Consider the following 7,789-nt stretch of genomic DNA (forward strand, 5'->3'; position numbering starts at 1 on the left):
AAGTGCTTACCTCATTGACCCTCCTTGGGATGGACTCCTGTCTAATGCCAAACTATTGTGCATTGGCCACCATGATCGAGATTAATTCTCTTGCTTGGGTAGGAGTTTTGTTCACCAACACACCTCCGCTTGCTGCATCAATCATACTCCTATCCATCGGCAATAATCCTTCATAGAAATATTGGATAAGGAGCTGGTTTGGAATCTGATGTTGTGGACGGCTGGCACAGAGTTGCTTAAATCTCTCCCAGTACTCATAGAGAGTTTCTCCACTGAATTGTCTTATCCCGTAGATTTCCTTTTTGATGTTAGCAGCTCGGGAGGCCGGGAAGAACTTTTCAAGAAATTTCTTTTTCATCTCGTTCCATGTGGTGATAGAATCGGAGGGTAAGTAGTAAAGCCAATCCTTAGCTTTATCAGCTAATGAGAAAGAAAAGGCACGCAGCTTAATCTGCTCCTCAGTAACACCTTGAGGTTTCATGCTCAAGCAGACCACATGGAATTCCATTAGGTGTTTGTGGGGATCTTCACCTGAAAGTCCACGAAAAGTAGGAAGTAAGTGGGTAAGACCAGACTTGAGTTCGAAAGGTACTGCTAAATCTGCATATTAGATGTAGAGTGGTTGTTGGTGCAGATCTGGTGCGGCTAGCTCTCTAAGAGTTCTCTCATTGATGTTGGCCATGACTTCTTCTTCAGGGTGGTTAGATGGTTCAATGATCTTTGTAGTTGACTTCACCGCGGGAGATGGGAGTGATGTTGATTGGTTGCGACATTGCTTGGCTTCATTCCTCAAGCGGCGAACGGTGGTTTTGATCTCAGGATCGTAGTGGAGTTCACCTACATGAGAAGAACGATGCATAAACCAAGCAAAAGGAAATAAATCTACTTAGGACACCAATCCCCGGCAATGGCACCAAAATTTGGTGGGTGTCAAATCCAACCAAAGATAAAAAGTCTTGCTCGAAGTGAATAATTTGTATATAGTGATGAGCAAGGTCGTCTCCACAGGGATTGGGTGGATTTATTTCCAAGTAAACGAAGTAGGGGTTGTAAAGATAAGGAAGATAAGATGAAATAAAAGAAAATAACAGAAAGCAAAGATCAAATCGATAGATGATAGCTTCTAGTTGAAGGGACAAGTTCAGCTTTGATTCTTCTCATTGATCCTCGATGCAAGGATAAATTCATATGTTTACGAATAAATTGGTTATAGCCATTAACAAGCTCTAACAGCCAGCCTCTACTCCTATTATTCGACAACCAAAACAAGCTCTTTGATTTCTTCTCTTATTAATAGACAATCCTAAACAAGCTCTTAGGATTTAATCTATTAATAGCATTAAGAGGGGAGAGACCCAATTATGCTCTGCGATCTCACAAGCTCGGACCGTTTAAACCAGATCATATATCTTCCTAACATAGATTGAAAATTTTTTTGCAATCAATTTATGTTAGTTGCCACCCTGATTAAACCTACAAATCATCTATGAAACTGGAGGTTCAATAGGCCATAGATTATTCTCATTGAATGAGCAAGGGGCCTTTTTAGCTTAATCAATAAAAATAATTTTTACAGGAAATCGCAGAAAACATATGAATACCCATAAACAACGAACTGAAATAAAAATTAATTAGATCTCATAATATTTATGGAATCAAAGCTGCCCTAACCCTTCAACCAAAAAACAAAACCTTACAGACACTACATGATGAAATCGCAGCTTCCAGATGAGAGGGGGCGAACTATGCTTCTTCCTCCTTGTTTACTGATTGCTCTGTTCGAAGGCTGAAGCTCTCTTGGAGGATTTTATGGTGCCTGATAAGAATAAAATTTGTCATATGTTTATCACTCAATATTCAGTATTTTACACTTAATTGGTACGTAATTGGACTCATTACTCTTGTATTTCGATTCAGGGCAAGCAAGAAGGCGATTGGAAGAAAACAAGGCTAATCGGATGTTTTTGTACAGTTTCGGCACCGATCAGTGATATTGGCCTAACTCTCAATTCTGGACTCCGATTTGGATATTTCAAGAAGCACTGGAAAGATAATGAAAAGGCCCACAACTTTTATGTTTTGGGTTTTGGCAGAATTGGTCCGCATCGAAGACGAATTCGGGCCCAAAATCAGAGCAATTTCGCAGCAAGGCCCATTTCACAAGCTGAAGCCCATTTCGCAGAGAGTCTTGAAGCAAGCCCGAATTGTTAAAGAAGCCCAGTTCGAATTCAAAATCCAAGAGTCCCATTAGAATAGATGTTGAATGTAATCTCAATAAAAGAGTTTTACCAGATTTAAATTCTCAAATTGTAATCCTATAAAGATAAGATATAAGAGTTAGATAGGATAAGTTCAAATTAGACTAGGACTTTCCAGTTTGAGGATAATCTCCTTAAGGGAGTTGGAGAGCAGCCCTCTCCCCAAATCTATATAAAGGGGGGCGGACCAGCACCCAAGGCATGAATTCCTCCAGGAGAGCTTTAGTCTTCAGAGAGGGAAATTAGCAACCAAGGAGGAAGAAGCAAGAGTTCGCCCTCCTTTCTCACCTAGAAGTTGCGTCTTCATCATGAAGTGTCTGTAAGTTTTTATTTCTGGTTGAAGGGTTAGGAAAGCCTTAATTCTGTAATATTGTGAGATCTAATTGATTTTTTTTTATTTTAGTTCATTGTTTATGGGTATTCATATGTTTTCTGCTAATTAACTGTGAGAATTATTTTTGTTGATTAAGCAAGAAGGGCCCCTTGCTCATTCAATGGAAATAATCTATGGCTGATTGAACCTCCAATTTTGTATATGATTGGTAGGTTCGATCGTGGTGGCAACTAACATAAATTGATTGCAAAAAAAGTTTTCGATCTATGTTAGGAAAATATATGATCTGCTTTAAACGATCCGAGCTTGTGAGATCGCTGACCAGAATTGGGTCTCTCCCCTCTTAATGCTATTAATAGGTTAAATCCTAAGAGCTTGTTTAGGATTGCCTATTAATAAGGGAAGCAATCGAAGAGCTTGTTTTGGTTGTCGAATAATAAGAGTAGAGGCTGGCTGTTAGAGCTTGTTAATAGCTATAACCAATTTATTCATAAACATAGGAATCTATCTTTGCATCAAGGATCAATGCTACGAATCAAAGCTGAACTTGTCCCTTCAACTGGAAGCCATCTCCCATCGATTTAATCTTTGTTTTCTGTTATTTTCTGCTATTTTCTTATTTTCGTTAGCTTTACAACCCTCCTTAATCCATCTACTTGGAAATAAATCCACCCAATCCCTGTGGAGAACGACCTTGCTCATCACTATCTGCAAATTATTAACCCAGAGCAAGAATATTTATCTTTGGTTGGGTTCGGCACCCACAAAAAATTTGGCCCCGTTGCTGGGGAATTGGCATCCTAAGTAGGTTTATTTCCTTTTGTTTGGTTTATGCCTCGCTCTTCTCATGTAGGTGAACTCCACTATGACCCTGAGATCGAGAACACAGTTCGCCGCTTGAGGAAAGAAGCCAAGCAACGCCGCAACCAATCAGCATCACTCCCCACTTCCGGAGTGAAGTCGGCTGCAGAAATCGTTGAGCCATCCAACCATTCTGAAGAAGAAGTCATGGCCAACAATGAAGAAAGAACCCTTAGAGAGCTAGCTGCACCAGATCTGCACCAACAACCTCTCTGCATCGAATATGTAGATCTAGCGGTACCCTTTGAACTTAAATCAGGTCTTATACACTTACTCCCTACTTTTCGTGGACTTACAAGCGAAGACCCTCACAAGCACCTAAAAGAATTCCACGTAGTATGCTCAAGCATGAAACCTCAGGTGTTACCGAGGAACAGATCAAATTGCGTGCCTTTCCTTTCTCACTAGCTGATAAGGCTAAGGGTTGGCTGTACTACCTACCCTCTGGTTCCATCACCACATGGAATGATATGAAAAGGCAATTCCTTGAGAAGTTCTTCCCTGCTTCCCAAGCGGCTAACATCAGAAAGGAGATCTGTGGCATAAGACAATTAAGTGGGGAAACTCTCTACGAATACTGGGAGAGATTCAAGCAACTATGCGCCAGCTGTCCGCAACATCAAATTCCAGACCAGCTCCTTATCCAATATTTTTATGAAGGGTTACTACCAATGGATAGGAGTATGATCGATGCAGCAAGCGGAGGAGTGTTGGTGAACAAAACTCCTACAAAAGCAAGAGAGTTGATCTCAAATATGGCATCCAACTCTCAACAGTTTGGCTATAGGCTCAACCCTCCAACAACTCATGCTAACGAGGTAAACATCTCATCCCTAGAACAGAAAATTGCAAGCCTGACCTCTCTTGTCTGTCAAATGGCCACAGGTAATACACAAACGGTGAAGGCTTGCGGGATTTACTCAACTCCAGGACATCCAACTGACATGTGCCCTACGCTTCAAGATGAACCTTACGAACAAGCTAATGCTGTTGGAGGATTCCTGCAAAAGAGATACAATCCCTACTCAAACACCTACAATGCAGGATGGAGGGATCATCCCAACCTGAACTATGGAACCAAGGCCTTCGGCTTCCAACATCAGCCTCAAACCAGGCTGTCGGCTCCACCATATTCAGCCGCTCCCAACTCAGGTATGTCTTTCGATGAAATTGTGAAAGCCCTTGCAACTAACACTCAACAATTTCAACAGGAGACGAGGACAAGTATCCGAAACCTGGAGAATCAGGTCAGCCAGTTAGTGACAGCTATGAGTCAAATGGAATCCCAATCATCAGGGAGGCTACCTTCCCAGACCACGACCAACCCGAAACAGAATGCTAGCGCTATCACATTGAGAAGTGGGAAGGAGCTGAATGAACCCAATCAAGAAGAATCCAAGGATACAACCAAAAAGGAGACACCATCTCCCCAAACGGATTCAAGCAGAAAGCCACCCCAAGCCATAGTCATCGCTCCACCTTTTCCTAGCCGATTCGCGAGATCCAAGAAGAAGGAGCAAGACAAGGACATTCTCGAGACCTTCTGCAAAGTTGAGGTAAACATCCCCCTCCTTGATGCAATTAAGCAAGTACCCCACTATGCCAAATTTCTCAAGGAGCTGTGCACTACTAAGAGAAGGCTGAAAGGCGATGAGAAGGTCCATATAGGAGAAAATGTTTCAGCCATTCTCCAGAAAAGACTACCCCCTAAATGCGAGGATCCAGGTATGTTTACCATTCCCTGTAAGATAGGAAATGTCTAGATCGAAAAGGCTATGCTAGACCTAGGAGCTTCAATAAATGTCATGCCCCATTCTATTTATACAACAATGAATCTCGGACCATTAAAAGAAACATGCGTGATCTTACAACTTGCTGATTGGTCTACTACATACCCGAAGGGAGTCTTAGAGGACGTCCTAGTCCAAGTTAATAATTTGGTCTTTCCCGCCGATTTTTATGTGATCGACACGGAAGAAGATAACTTCCAACTCGACCCCAATTTTGCTAGGAAGACCCTTTCTTAAGACGTCCAAAACAAAAATCTATGTGCACAAGGGGACACTTACCATGGAATTCGATGGTGAGATCATTAATTTTAATATCTATGATGCCATGAGATACCCTAATGATGTGCATTCTATTTTCTCTATAGATGTTATTGATTCCTTAGTGCAGCAGAATTTTGAGCTAGAAGATGAAGACACACTGAGAGTTGCACTTAACAATGGGCCTGATCAACTGCAACGAGCAAAGCAGAAGTTTATGCTGAATTTAGAACTGCAAACTTTGACTTCTGAACTGAACTCTTTTGATTAGTTTACCCCTATCTCACACAAGGCTCCTTTCATCTATTGTGCAGGCACCCTAGCTGGAACTGAAATCATTACCAAAGCACCTAAAGTACATGTTCCTAGGCAAGGGGGAGACACTACCTGTGATAGTTTCCTCCAAACTCGATGCACTTGAAGAAAGGAAACTAATTCAAGCACTTAAGGAATGCAAGGAAGGAATCAGATGGACTGTAGCTGATATCAAGGGGATAAGCCCATCTACTTGCATGCACAAAATACTCTTGGAAGAAGACTCAAACCTACAATCGGAGCCCAACACCGATTAAATCCACCGTTGATGGAGGTAGTGAAGAAAGAAGTTTTAAAACTATAGATGCCGGGATAATCTATCCCATTTCAGACAGTAAGTGGGTAAGTCCGGTACAAGTAGTTCCGAAGAAAACAGGTATGACGGTGGTTGAAAATCAAGACAGTGAGTTAGTGCCTACCCGAATTCAAAATGGGTGGCGGGTGTGTATAAATAACCGGAAGCTGAATTCGTTAACCCGAAAAGACCACTTCCTGCTCCCTTTTATCAATCAAATGCTTGAAAGACTAGCTGGCAAATCTCATTACTGTTGTCTTGATGGTTATTCAGGGTTTCATCAAATTCCAGTTGCACCTGAGGACCAAGAAAAGACTACCTTCACCTGCCCCTTCGGTACCTTTGCTTATCGGCGCATGCCATTCGCTCTACAGTGCTCCCGCCAAATTCCAAAGATGTATGGTTAGTATATTTTCAGATTATGTGGAAAGCATTATAGAGGTATTTATGGACAACTTTACGGTGTATGGGGATTCTTTTGATTCATGCTTATCTAACCTTACAAAGGTACTTGAAAGGTGTATAGAAAAGAACCTCGTGCTGAATTATGAAAAATGCCATTTCATGGTCAACCAGGGCATCATTCTAGGGCATGTAGTCTCTTCTAAGGGAATCGAAGTTGATAAATCAAAAGTAGATGTTATTAAATCACTGCCCTATCCCACGAACATTCGGGAAGTTCACTCTTTCCTTGGACATGCAGGATTCTATCGGAGATTCATCAAGGATTTCTCCAAGATAACTCGCCCCTTATGTAATTTACTCCAGAAGGATGTGATGTTTGATTTTGATGAAAGGTGCAGGGCAGCCTTTGATAAGCTGAAGGAATCGCTGACTTCAGCCCCAGTCATCCAGCCACCAAATTGGGATCTTCCCTTCGAAATTATGTGCGACGCAAGCAATCATGCCATCGGTGCTGTTCTGGGATAGAGGGTTGGAAGAGCCGCTCATGCAATATATTATGCTTCGAGGACCCTTGATGCTGCCCAATGCAATTATTCAACAATAGAGAATGAACTCTTGGCTGTATTTTTTGCCTTAGAAAAATTCCATTCATATTTATTGGGTACTAAGGTGATTGTTTATTCTGATCATGCAGCCCTAAAATATTTGCTCGCCAAGAAAGAAGCAAAGCTGAGGCTTATCCGCTGGATTCTCCTGCTACAAGAATTTAACCTCGAAATCCATAACAAGAAGGGTGCAGAAAATTTGGTTGCAGACCATCTTAATAGGCTGACTACAAGTGAAGAGGCAACACCATTGAAAGACGAGTTCCCAGACGAGCACCTTTTCGCAATTCAAAAAGGAACTCCATGGTATGCATATAGTTAATTATTTGGTTACTAGAACCATACCAGGAGAATTAACAAGAGCTCAAAGAGATAAGGTAAGAAGCGATGCGAAGTACTACATCTGGGATGACCCATATCTATGGAAGCAATGCACCGATTAGGTCCTTCGAAGGTGCATGCCCGACCCCGAAATCCCCTCCATTCTTCACTTCTGCCATTCATATGCCTGTGGGGGCCATTTTGGCCCAAAGAGGACAGCACGTAAGATACTAGAGTGCGGATTATTTTGGCCTATCCTATTTCATGATGCTTATATGTTCTGCAAGGCCTGTGAACAATGCCAAAAGACAGGTAATTTAAGCCATAAAGACCAAATGCCACTTACC

The 7,789-nt window shown here is 41.8% G+C and overlaps 1 pseudogene; it reads left to right on the top strand.

Moving 5' to 3' along the window:
* The first annotated feature begins 3,423 nt into the window (after positions 1-3,423).
* Positions 3,424-5,772, top strand: LOC148852750 (uncharacterized; annotated as a pseudogene).
* The last annotated feature ends 2,017 nt before the right edge of the window (positions 5,773-7,789 follow it).

Source organism: Nelumbo lutea, chromosome 5 (assembly GCF_056320005.1).
Source record: "Nelumbo lutea isolate HS-2025 chromosome 5, American lotus-T2T, whole genome shotgun sequence".
In the NCBI taxonomy this organism is placed as follows: domain Eukaryota; kingdom Viridiplantae; phylum Streptophyta; class Magnoliopsida; order Proteales; family Nelumbonaceae; genus Nelumbo; species Nelumbo lutea.